Below are 12,697 nucleotides of genomic sequence, written 5' to 3' on the forward strand. Positions count from 1 at the left end.
GTCTCATATTAATAGTTCCATTGCAACAACTAACACTCGGGTAGAAATTAAACTTGAAGTCTAGCCTCTACGGAAGGCTCAGAAATTAGAAATTTATGTCATAGAAGTTTTTTTTTTAAAGATAACTTTACTTTTTTTGTTATAGAACTATCTTGATTTTATAAGATAGAGAAAAAAATTCAAATTACACGTCACAACAATTTAAGTCTATAAACAAGGTCAGAAATTTGAACTCTTCAAAATTTACTTCCATATGTATGTATATATCATCAAATGAAATTAGTGACTGAACATATTATAATAAAAAATATACACTTCAAATTTTTAATGATGTTGTAAGACCTACCACATTATATTATGTGTATATGGCTAAGGTTGGGTTGTGTATGGTAAGCCACAAATTAAGATATGTGGCTATTTAGATTGGTTGATTGTGCCAACTACCATTTAGTGTAATGACATCCCAGTTACCCGCGGTGGGGGCTTAGATTTTTTATTTGAAAATGTTTGAGAAAGTATAGAACATATACTACCTTGTAAATCATCATGGGCATTTAAAAAAAAAAAAGAATAATGGTCAATTTTAGTTACGACTTTAATTAAATAAGTGATCTTAATTACTGCCGCAATTGGGTTTCATTATTTCTTTTCAAAAAAAATATATTTTTAAATGTTTGCTGGAGTAGCTCAGTTGGTTAGAGCGTGTGGCTGTTAACCACAAGGTCGCGAAAGGTTCAAGTCCTTCCTCTAGCGACTAGCGACATTTCAATTCACAAGTCTCATACTACTAGTTCCGCTGCAACACACAGGCAGAACTTGAAGTCTAGCTTGTTTGGAAGGCTCACAAATTAGAAATTTTATGTAAAAGAAGTTTTTTTTTTAATAGATAATTTTACTTTTTTAGTTATACAACTGTCTTGATATTATAAGAGAGAAAAAAATTCAAATTACACGTCACAACGATTTAAAGTTTGTAAACAAGGTCAGAAATTTAAACTCTTCAAAATTTACTTCCATAAGATTGTATATATCATCAATTGAAACTAGTGACTAAACTTATTATAATTAAAAATATACACTTCAAATTTTTATTGATGTTGTAAAACTTACCACATTATATTATGTGTATAAGGCTAAGGTTGGGTTGTGTATGGTAAGCCTCAAATAAAGATATGTGGCTATTGAGATTGGTTGATTGTGCCAACTACCATTTCGTGTAATGACATCCTAGTTACCCGCGGTGGGGCTTAGATTTTTTGTTTGAAAATGTTTGAGAAAGTATATAACATATACTACCTTGTAAATCATCATGGGGATTTAAAAAAAAAAAATAAAAGAATAATGGTCCTTTTAGTTCTGACTTTAATTAAATATATGTGATCTTAGGGCCGCAATTAGGTTTCATTATTTCTTTTTAAAAAATAATATATTTTTTAATGTTTGTTGGAGTAGTTCAGTTGGTTAGAGCGTGTGGTTGTCAACCACAAGGTCAAAGGTTCAAGTCTTTCCTCTAGCGATCAGCGACATTTGAACTTAGTTCCACTGCAACAACACTCAGGCAGAAACTTTGAGTCTAGGTTAGATTTTTTTTTATAGATAATTTTACTTTTTAAGTTATATAACTGTCTTGATAACTTTACTTTTTTAGTTATATAACTGTCTTGATATTATAAGATAGATAAAAAATTAAAATTACACGTCACAACGATTTAAAGTTTGTTAACAAGGTCAGAAATTTGAACTCTTCAAAATTTACTTCCATAAGTATGTATATATCATCAATTGAAACTAGTGACTAAACTTATTATAATTATAAATATGCACTTCAAATTTTTATTGATGTTGTAAAACTTACCACATTATATTATGTGTATATGGCTAAGGTTGGGTTGTGTATGGTGAGCCTCAAATAAAGAAATGTGGCTATTGAGATTGGTTGATTGTGCCAACTACCATTTAGTGTAATGACGTCCCAGTTACCCGCGGTGGGGCCTTAGATTTTTTGTTTGAAAATGTTTGAGAAAGTATAGAACATATACTACCTTGTAAATCATCATGGCATTTAAAAAAAAAAAGAATAATGTTCCATTTTAGTTCTGACATTAATTAAATACATGTGATCTTAGGGCCGCATTAAGGTTTCATTATTTCCTTTTAAAAAATAATATATTTTTTAATGTTTGCTAGAGTAGCTCAGTTGGTTAGAGCGTGTGGCTGTTAACTACAAGGTTAACAGTTCAAGTCCTTCCTCTAGTAACATTAACGGTTCAAGTCCTTCCTCTAGTGACATTTGAATTCACAAGTCTCATACTACTAGTTCCGCTGCAACACACGGGCAGAAACTTAAAGTCAAGCTTGTGAAGTTTTTTTTTATAGATAATTTTACTTTTTTAGTTATATAACTGTCTTGATATTATAATAGAAAAAAATTCAAATTACACGTCACAACGATTTAAAGTTTGTAAACAAGGTCAGAAATTTAAACTCTTCAAAATTTACTTCTATAAGTATGTATATATCATCAATTGAATCTAGTGACTAAACTTATTATAATTATACAACACACGGGCAAAAACTTGAAGTCAAGCTTGTGAAGTTTTTTTTTATAGATAATTTTACTTTTTTAGTTATATAACTGTCTTGATATTATAAGAGAAAAAAATTCAAATTACACGTCACAACGATTTAAAGTTTGTAAACAAGGTCAGAAATTTAAACTCTTCAAAATTTACTTCCATAAGTATGTATATATCATCAATTGAATCTAGTGACGAAACTGATTATAATTATAAGTATACACTTCAAATTTTATTGATGTTGTAAAACTTACCACATTATATTATGTGTATAAGGCTAAGGTTGGGTTGTGTATGGTGAGCCTCAAATATAGATATGTGGCTATTGAGATTGGTTGATTGTGACAACTACCATTTAGTGTAATGACATCCCAGTTACCCGCGGTTGGGGCTTAGATTTTTTGTTTGAAAATGTTTGATGAAGTATAGAACATATACTACCTTGTAAATCATGATGGGCATTTAAAAAGAAAAAAGAATAATGGTCCATTTTAGTTCTGACTTAAATTAAATAAATGTGATCTTAGGGCCGCAATTAGGTTTCATTATTTCTTTTTAAAAAATAATATATTTTTTAATGTTTGCTGGAGTAGCTCAGTTGGTTAGAGTGTGTAGCTGTTAACCACAAGGTCGCGGAAGGTTCAAGTCCTTCCTCTAGCGACTAGCGACATTTCAATTCACAAGTCTCATACTACTAGTTCCGCTGCAACACACGGGCAGAACTTGAAGTCTAGCTTGTTTGGAAGGCTCACAAATTAGAAATTTTCTGTAAAAAAAGTTTTTTTTTTTATACATAATTTTACTTTTTTAGTTATATAACTGTCTTGATATTATAAGAGAGAAAAAAAATTCAAATTACACGTCACAACGATTTAAAGTTTGTAAACAAGGTCAGAAATTTAAACTCTTCAAAATTTACTTCCATAAGTATGTATATATCATCAATTGAAACTAGTGACTAAACTTATTATAATTATAAATATACACTTCAACTTTTTATTGATGTTGTAAAACTTACCACATTATATTATGTGTATAAGGCTAAGGTTGGGTTGTGTATGGTAATCCTCAAATAAAGATATGTGGCTATTGAGATTGGTTGATTGTGCCAACTACCATTTAGTGTAATGACATCCTAGTTACCCGCGGTGGGGGCTTAGATTTTTTTTTTGAAAATGTTTGAGAAAGTAAAGAACATATACTACCTTGTAAATTATCATGGGCTTTAAGAAAAAAAAAAAAAGAATAATGGTCAATTTTTGTTCCGGCTTTAATTAAATATGTAATCTTAATTAGTGCCGCAATTAGGTTTCATTATTTCTTTTTAAAAAAAAATAAATTTATTAATGTTTACTGGAGTAGCTCATTTGGTTTGAGCGTGTGGCTGTTAAACACAAGGTCGACAGTTCAAGTCTTTCCTCTAGCGACTAGCGACATTTGAACTCACAAGTATCATACAAATAGTTCCACTACAACAACTAACACTCTACAAGTATCATACTAATAGTTCCACTGCAACAACTAACACTCGGGTAGAAATTAAACTTGAAGTCTAGCTTGTTGGAAGGCTCACAAATTAGAAATTTAATGTCATAGAAGTTTTTTTTTTTTATAAATAATTTTACTTTTTTAGTTATATAACTGTCTTGATATTATAAGAGAGAGAAAAAAAAATTCAAATTACTCGTCATAACGATTTAAAGTTTGTAAACAATGTCAGAAATTTAAGCTCTTCAAAATTTACTTCTATAAGTATGTATATATCATCAATTGAAACTAGTGACTAAACTTATTATAATTATAAATATACACTTCAAATTTTTATTGATGTTTTAAAACTTACCACGTTATATTATGTGTATAAGGCTAAGGTTGGGTTGTGTATGGTGAGCCTCAAATAAAGATATGTAGCTATTGAGATTGGTTGATTGTGCCAACTACCATTTCGTGTAATGACATCCTAGTTACCCGCGGTGGGGGCTTAAATTTTTTGTTTGAAAATGTTTGAGAAAGTATATAACATATACTACCTTGTAAATCATCATGGGCATTTAAAAAAAAAAGAATAATGGTCCATTTTAGTTCTGACTTTAATTAAATATTTGTGATCTTAGGGCCGCAATTAGGTTTCATTATTTCTTTTTAAAAATTAATATATTTTTTAATGTTTGCTGGAGTAGTTCAGTTGGTTAGAGCGTGTGGTTGTTCACCACAAGGTCGAAGATTCAAGTCTTTCCTTTAGCGAGCCGCGACATTTGAACTCATAAGTTTCATACTTATAGTTCCACTGCAACAACACTCAGGCAGAAACTCTGAGTCTAGGTTAGATTTTTTTTTTATAAGTAATTTTACTTTTTTAGTTATATAACTGTCTTGATAATTTTACTTTTTTAGTTATATTACTGTCTTGATATTATAAGATAAAGAAAAAAATTCAAATTACACGTCACAACGATTTAAAGTTTGTTAACAAGGTCAGAAATTTGAACTCTTCAAAATTTACTTCCATAAGTATTTATATATCATCAATTGAAACTAGTGACTAAACTTATATAATTATAAATATGCACTTCAAATTTTTATTGATGTTGTAAAACTTACCACATTATATTATGTGTATATGGCTAAGGTTGGGTTGTTATGGTGAGCTCCAAATAAAGAAATGTGGCTATTGAGATTGGTTGATTGTGCCAACTTCCATTTAGTGTAATGACGTCCCAGTTACCCGCGGTGGGGCCTTAGACTTTTTGTTTGAAAATGTTTGAGAAAGTATAGAACATATACTACCTTGTAAATCATCATGGGCATTTAAAAAAAATAATAATAATGTTCCATTTTAGTTCTGACATTAATTAAATACATGTGATCTTAGGGCCGCAATAAGGTTTCATTATTTCTTTTTAAAAAATAATATATTTTTTAATGTTTGCTGGAGTAGCTCAGTTGGTTAGAGCGTGTGGCTGTTAATTACGAGGTTGAAGGTTTAAGTCCTTCGTATAGCGACTAGCGACATTTGAATTCACAAGTCTCATACTACTAGTTCCGCTGCAACACACAGGCAGAAACTTGAAGTCAAGCTTGTGAAGTTTTTTTTTGTAGATAATTTTACTTTTTTAGTTATATAACTGTCTTGATATTATAAGAGAAAAAAAATTCAAATTACACGTCACAACGATTTAAAGTTTGTAAACAAGGTCAGAAATTTAAACTCTTCAAAATTTACTTCCATAAGTATGTATATATCATCAATTGAATCTAGTGACTAAACTTTTATAATTATACAACACACAGGCAGAAACTTGAAGTCAAGCTTGTGAAGTTTTTTTTTATAGATAATTTTACTTTTTTAGTTATATAACTGTCTTGATATTATAAGAAAAAAAAATTCAAATTACACGTCACAACGATTTAAAGTTTGTAAACAAGGTCAGAAATTTAAACTCTTCAAAATTTACTTCCATAAGTATGTATATATCATCAATTGAATCTAGTGACTAAACTTATTATAATTATAAGTATACACTTCAAATTTTTATTGATGTTGTAAAACTTACCACATTATATTACGTGTATAAGGCTAAGGTTGGGTTGTGTATGGTGAGCCTCAAATATAGATATGTGGCTATTGAGATTGGTTGATTGTGATAACTACCATTTAGTGTAATGACATCCCAGTTACCCGCGGTGGGGGCTTAGATTTTTTGTTTGAAAATGTTTGATGAAGTATAGAACATATATTACCATGTAAATCATGATGGGCATTTAAAAAGAAAAAAGAATAATGGTCCATTTTAGTTCTGACTTTAATTAAATAAATGTGATCTTCGGGCCGCAATTCGGTTTCATTATCTCTTTTTAAAAATTAATATATTCTTTAATGTTGGCTGGAGTAGCTCAGTTGGTTAGAGCGTGTGGCAGTTAAACACAAGGTCGCGGAAGGTTCAAGTCCTTCCTCTAGCGACTGGCGACATTTCAATTCACAAGTCTCATACTACTAGTTCCGCTGCAACACACGGGCAGAACTTGAAGTCTAGCTTGTTTGGAAGGCTCACAAATCAGAAATTTTATGTAAAAGAAGTTTTTTTTATATAGATAATTTTACTTTTTTATTTATATAACTGTCTTGATATTATAAGAGAGAAAAAAATTCAAATTACACGTCACAACGATTTAAAGTTTGTAAACAAGGTCAGAAATTTAAACTCTTCAAAATTTACTTCCATAAGTATGTATATATCATCAATTGAAACTAGTGACTAAACTTATTATAATTATAAATATACACTTCAAATTTTTATTGATGTTGTAAAACTTACCACATTATATTATGTGTATAAGGCTAAGGTTGGGTTGTGTATGGTAAGCCTCAAATAAAGATATGTGGCTATTGAGATTGGTTGATTGTGCCAACTACCATTTAGTGTAATGACATCCTAGTTACCCGCGGTGGGGGCTTAGATTTTTTGTTTGAAAATGTTTGAGAAAGTAAAGAACATTTACTACCTTGTAAATTATCATGGGCATTTAAGAAAAAAAAAAAGAATAATGGTCAATTTTAGTTCCGGCTTTAATTAAATATGTGATCTTAATTAGTGCCGCAATTAGGTTTCATTATTTCTTTTTAAAAAAATATATATTTTTCAATGTTTGCCGGAGTAGCTCATTTGGTTAGAGCGTGTGGCTGTTAACCACAAGGTTGAAGGTTCAAGTCTTAGTCCACTAGCGACTAGCGACATTTGAACTCACAAGTATCATACTAATAGTTCCACTGCAACAACTAACACTCGGGTTGAACTTAAACTTGAAGTCTAGCTTGTTGGTAGGCTCACAAATTAGAAATTTAATGTCATAGAAGTTTTTTTTTTTATAAATAATTTTACTTTTTTAGTTATATAACTGACTTGATATTATAAGATAGAGAAAAAATTTCAAATTACTCGTCATAACGATTTAAAGTTTGTAAACAATGTCAGAAATTTAAGCTCTTCAAAATTTACTTCTATAAGTATGTATATATCATCAATTGAAACTAATGACTAAACTTATTATAATTATAAATATACACTTCAAATTTTTATTGATGTTTTAAAACTTACCACGTTATATTATGTGTATAAGGCTAAGGTTGGGTTGTGTATGGTGAGCCTCAAATAAAGATATGTAGCTATTGAGATTGGTTGATTGTGCCAACTACCATTTCGTGTAATGACATCCTAGTTACCCGCGGTGGGGGCTTAGATTTTTTGTTTGAAAATGTTTGAGAAAGTATATAACATATACTACCTTGTAAATCATCATGGGCATTTCAAAAAAAAAAAAAGAATAATGGTCCATTTTAGTTCTGACTTTAATTAAATATATGTGATCTTACGGGCCGCAATTAGGTTTCATTATTTCTTTTTAAAAAATAATATAATGTTTTATTGTTTGCTGTAGTAGTTCAGTTGGTTAGAGCGTGTGGTTGTTAATCACAAGGTCGAAGGTTCAAGTCTTTCCTTTAGCGAGCAGCGACATTTGAACTCACAAGTCTCATACTTATAGTTCCACTCAGGCAGAAACTCTGAGTCTAGTTTAGATTTTTTATAGATAATTTTACTTTTTTAGTTATATAACAGTCTTGATAATTTTACTTTTTTAGTTATATAACTGTCTTGATATTATAAGATAGAGAAAAAAATTCAAATTACACGTCACAACGATTTAAAGTTAGTTAACAAGGTCAGAAATTTGAACTCTTCAAAATTTACTTCCATAAGTATGTATATATCATCAATTGAAACTAGTGACTAAACTTATTATAATTATAATATAAATATACACTTCAAATTTTTATTGATGTTGTAAAACTTACCACATTATATTATGTGTATAAGGCTAAGGTTGGGTTGTGTATGGTAAGCCTCAAATAAAGATATGTGGCTATTGAGATTGGTTGATTGTGCCAACTACCATTTAGTGTAATGACATCCTAGATACCTGCGGTGGGGGTTTAGATTTTTTGTTTGAAATGTTTGAGAAAGTAAAGATCATATACTACCTTGTAAATTATCATGGGCATTTAAGAAAAAAAAAAAGAATAATGGTCAATTTTAGTTCCGGCTTTAATTAAATATGTGATCTTAATTAGTGCCGCAATTAGGTTTCATTATTTCTTTTTAAAAAAATATATTTTTTTTAATGTTTGCTGGAGTAGCTCATTTGGTTAGAGCGTGTGGCTGTTAACCACAACAAGGTCGAAGGTTCAAGTCTTTCCTCTAGCGACTAGCGACATTTGAACTCACAAGTATCATACTAATAGTTCCACTGCAACAACTAACACTCGGGTAGAAATTAAACTTGAAGTCTAGCTTGTTGGTAGGCTCACAAATTAGAAATTTAATGTCATAGAAGTTTTTTTTTTTATAAATATTTTTACTTTTTTAGTTATATAACTGACCTGATATTTTAAGAGAGAGAAAAAATTTCAAATTACTCGTCATAACGATTTAAAGTTTGTAAACAATGTCAGAAATTTAAGCTCTTCAAAATTTACTTCTATAAGAATGTATATATCATCAATTGAAACTAGTGACTAAACTTATTATAATTATAAATATACACTTCAAATTTTTATTGATGTTTTAAAACTTACCACGTTATATTATGTGTATAAGGCTAAGGTTGGGTTGTGTATGGTGAGCCTCAAATAAAGATATGTAGCTATTGAGATTGGTTGATTGTGCCAACTACCATTTCGTGTAATGACATCCTAGTTACCCGCGGTGGGGGCTTAGATTTTTTGTTTGAAAATGTTTGAGAAAGTATATAACATATACTACCTTGTAAATCATCATGGGCATTTCAAAAAAAAAAAGAATAATGGTCCATTTTAGTTCTGACTTTAATTAAATATATGTGATCTTTGGGGCCGCAATTAGGTTTCATTATTTCTTTTTAAAAAATAATATATTTTTTAGTGTTTGCTGGAGTAGTTCAGTTGGTTAGAGCGTGTGGTTGTTAATCACAAGGTCGAAGGTTCAAGTCTTTCCTTTAGCGAGCAGCGTCATTTGAACTCACAAGTCTCATACTTATAGTTCCACTCAGGCAGAAACTCTGAGTCTAGTTTAGATTTTTTATAGATAATTTTACTTTTTTAGTTATATAACAGTCTTGATAATTTTACTTTTTTAGTTATATAACTGTCTTGATATTATAAGATAGAGAAAAAAATTCAAATTACACGTCACAACGATTTAAAGTTAGTTAACAAGGTCAGAAATTTGAACTCTTCAAAATTTACTTCCATAAGTATGTATATATCATCAATTGAAACTAGTGACTAAACTTATTATAATTATAATATAAATATACACTTCAAATTTTTATTGATGTTGTAAAACTTACCACATTATATTATGTGTATAAGGCTAAGGTTGGGTTGTGTATGGTAAGCCTCAAATAAAGATATGTGGCTATTGAGATTGGTTGATTGTGCCAACTACCATTTAGTGTAATGACATCCTAGATACCCGCGGTGGGGGTTTAGATTTTTTGTTTGAAATGTTTGAGAAAGTAAAGATCATATACTACCTTGTAAATTATCATGGGCATTTAAGAAAAAAAAAAAAAGAATAATGGTCAATTTTAGTTCCGGCTTTAATTAAATATGTGATCTTAATTAGTGCCGCAATTAGGTTTCATTATTTCTTTTTAAAAAAATATATTTTTTTTAATGTTTGCTGGAGTAGCTCATTTGGTTAGAGCGTGTGGCTGTTAACCACAACAAGGTTGAAGGTTCAAGTCTTTCCTCTAGCGACTAGCGACATTTGAACTCACAAGTATCATACTAATAGCTCCACTGCAACAACTAACACTCGGGTAGAAATTAAACTTGAAGTCTAGCTTGTTGGTAGGCTCACAAATTAGAAATTTAATGTCATAGAAGTTTTTTTTTTTATAAATATTTTTACTTTTTTAGTTATATAACTGACCTGATATTTTAAGAGAGAGAAAAAATTTCAAATTACTCGTCATAACGATTTAAAGTTTGTAAACAATGTCAGAAATTTAAGCTCTTCAAAATTTACTTCTATAAGAATGTATATATCATCAATTGAAACTAGTGACTAAACTTATTATAATTATAAATATACACTTCAAATTTTTATTGATGTTTTAAAACTTACCACGTTATATTATGTGTATAAGGCTAAGGTTGGGTTGTGTATGGTGAGCCTCAAATAAAGATATGTAGCTATTGAGATTGGTTGATTGTGCCAACTACCATTTCGTGTAATGACATCCTAGTTACCCGCGGTGGGGGCTTAGATTTTTTGTTTGAAAATGTTTGAGAAAGTATATAACATATACTACCTTGTAAATCATCATGGGCATTTTAAAAAAAAAAGAATAATGGTCCATTTTAGTTCTGACTTTAATTAAATATATGTGATCTTTGGGGCCGCAATTAGGTTTCATTATTTCTTTTTAAAAAATAATATATTTTTTAGTGTTTGCTGGAGTAGTTCAGTTGGTTAGAGCGTGTGGTTGTTAATCACAAGGTCGAAGGTTCAAGTCTTTCCTTTAGCGAGCAGCGTCATTTGAACTCACAAGTTCTTACTTACTCTGAGTCTAGGTTAGACTTTTATAGATAATTTTACTTTTTTAGTTATATAACTGTCTTGATAATTTTAGTTTTTTAGTTATATAACTCTCTTGATATTATAAGATAGAGAAAAAAATTCAAATTACACGTCACAACGATTTAAAGTTTGTTAACAATGTCAGAAATTTGAACTCTTCAAAATTTACTTCCATAAGTATGTATATATCATCAATTGAAACTAGTGACTAAACTTATTATAATTATAAATATGTACTTCAAATTTTTATTGATGTTGTAAAACTTACCACATTATATTATGTGTATATGGCTAAGGTTGGGTTGTGTATGGTGAGCCTCAAATAAAGAAATGTGGCTATTGAGATTGGTTGATTGTGCCAACTACCATTTAGTGTAATGACATCCCAGTTACCCGCGGTGCGGCCTTAGATTTTTTGTTTGAAAATGTTTGAGAAAGTATAGAACATATACTACCTTGTAAATCATCATGGGCATTTAAAAAAAAAAAAGAATAATGGTCCATTTTAGTTCCGACTTTAATTAAATATATGTGATCTTAGGGCCGCAATTAGGTTTGCAGGTTAGACTTCCAGGGGGCATGGGAAGAACATCTAGACATCATCGAATTTTCTTACAGCAACAGCTATCACGCAAGCATCCGCATGGCTCCCTACGAAGTACTGTACGGTTAAAAATGCAGAACACCCTTATGTTGGGAAGACATGGTCAGTCCAGTGGCACTGGGACCCCAATACCTACAAGACACCATAACTAAAGTCAAACACATACAAGAAAGAATGAAGGCCGCCCAAGACCGGCAAAAATCTTACGCCGACCTGGGGAAGAAGCAAGCCGAGTTCTCCACAGGGGAAAAGGTCTGGCTAAGAATCTCACCCACATGAGGGGTGATGAGGTTCGGAAGAAAAGGGAAACTCAGCCCGCGGTTCATCAGTCCCTACGAAATCATAGAAAGAGTCGGGGACCTGGCCTACCGCCTCGCCCTATCCATCGAACTGGAGCGAGTACACAAAGTATTCCACATATCCCAACTAAAGAAATATATACACGATCCAAGTCACGTGCTACAACCCGAGGCCATAGACCTGGACGACGCTCTAACTTACGAAGAGAAACTCGTAAGGATCCTAGACACCAAGACAAGAACCACCCGCCAGCGAACCATAGAAATTGTAAAAATCCTCTGGACCAACCACGGGGTCGAAGAGGCAACATGGGAACTCAAAGACACAATGAAGGAACACTACCCCGAACTCTTCACACAAGGTAATCAAGGCGAAAGTATAGGATAAGGGAAGAGGTCAACTCAGCAAAACCAAAGCTTCGGGGACGAAGCTACCCGTTAAGGGGGGGAGAGTGTAACACCCCGTGTTACGTACTCTAAACAAATTAATTATTTAATCATTTACCCAAAAGAAAGAATTAAATTCCATTAATTAATTAGTAAGAGTCCACCATAAGCCCATGGACCCTTATCCCTAAAACAAATCCCTTAGTCCTA

General features: G+C 31.1%; 10 non-coding genes across 10 annotated transcripts; all 10 read left to right on the forward strand.

The window, feature by feature from the left end:
• Positions 1 to 676: 676 nt before the first annotated feature.
• Positions 677 to 753, forward strand: TRNAN-GUU. Its single transcript has one exon. It is a non-coding gene; the product is annotated as a tRNA-Asn (tRNA).
• A 689-nt stretch (positions 754 to 1,442) lies between these two features.
• TRNAD-GUC lies at positions 1,443 to 1,516 on the forward strand. The gene has a single exon. It is a non-coding gene; the product is annotated as a tRNA-Asp (tRNA).
• Positions 1,517 to 2,182: 666 nt separating this feature from the next.
• TRNAN-GUU lies at positions 2,183 to 2,256 on the forward strand. Its single transcript has one exon. It is a non-coding gene; the product is annotated as a tRNA-Asn (tRNA).
• A 903-nt stretch (positions 2,257 to 3,159) lies between these two features.
• Positions 3,160 to 3,236, forward strand: TRNAN-GUU. The gene has a single exon. It is a non-coding gene; the product is annotated as a tRNA-Asn (tRNA).
• A 3,223-nt stretch (positions 3,237 to 6,459) lies between these two features.
• On the forward strand, positions 6,460 to 6,536 carry TRNAN-GUU. Its single transcript has one exon. It is a non-coding gene; the product is annotated as a tRNA-Asn (tRNA).
• Positions 6,537 to 8,005: 1,469 nt separating this feature from the next.
• On the forward strand, positions 8,006 to 8,079 carry TRNAN-GUU. The gene has a single exon. It is a non-coding gene; the product is annotated as a tRNA-Asn (tRNA).
• A 680-nt stretch (positions 8,080 to 8,759) lies between these two features.
• TRNAN-GUU lies at positions 8,760 to 8,836 on the forward strand. Its single transcript has one exon. It is a non-coding gene; the product is annotated as a tRNA-Asn (tRNA).
• Positions 8,837 to 9,537: 701 nt separating this feature from the next.
• On the forward strand, positions 9,538 to 9,611 carry TRNAN-GUU. Its single transcript has one exon. It is a non-coding gene; the product is annotated as a tRNA-Asn (tRNA).
• A 682-nt stretch (positions 9,612 to 10,293) lies between these two features.
• On the forward strand, positions 10,294 to 10,370 carry TRNAN-GUU. The gene has a single exon. It is a non-coding gene; the product is annotated as a tRNA-Asn (tRNA).
• Positions 10,371 to 11,070: 700 nt separating this feature from the next.
• On the forward strand, positions 11,071 to 11,144 carry TRNAN-GUU. Its single transcript has one exon. It is a non-coding gene; the product is annotated as a tRNA-Asn (tRNA).
• Positions 11,145 to 12,697: the final 1,553 nt, after the last annotated feature.

This window comes from Ipomoea nil, unplaced genomic scaffold (genome assembly GCF_001879475.1).
Source record: "Ipomoea nil cultivar Tokyo-kokei standard unplaced genomic scaffold, Asagao_1.1 scaffold0164, whole genome shotgun sequence".
Taxonomy (NCBI): domain Eukaryota; kingdom Viridiplantae; phylum Streptophyta; class Magnoliopsida; order Solanales; family Convolvulaceae; genus Ipomoea; species Ipomoea nil.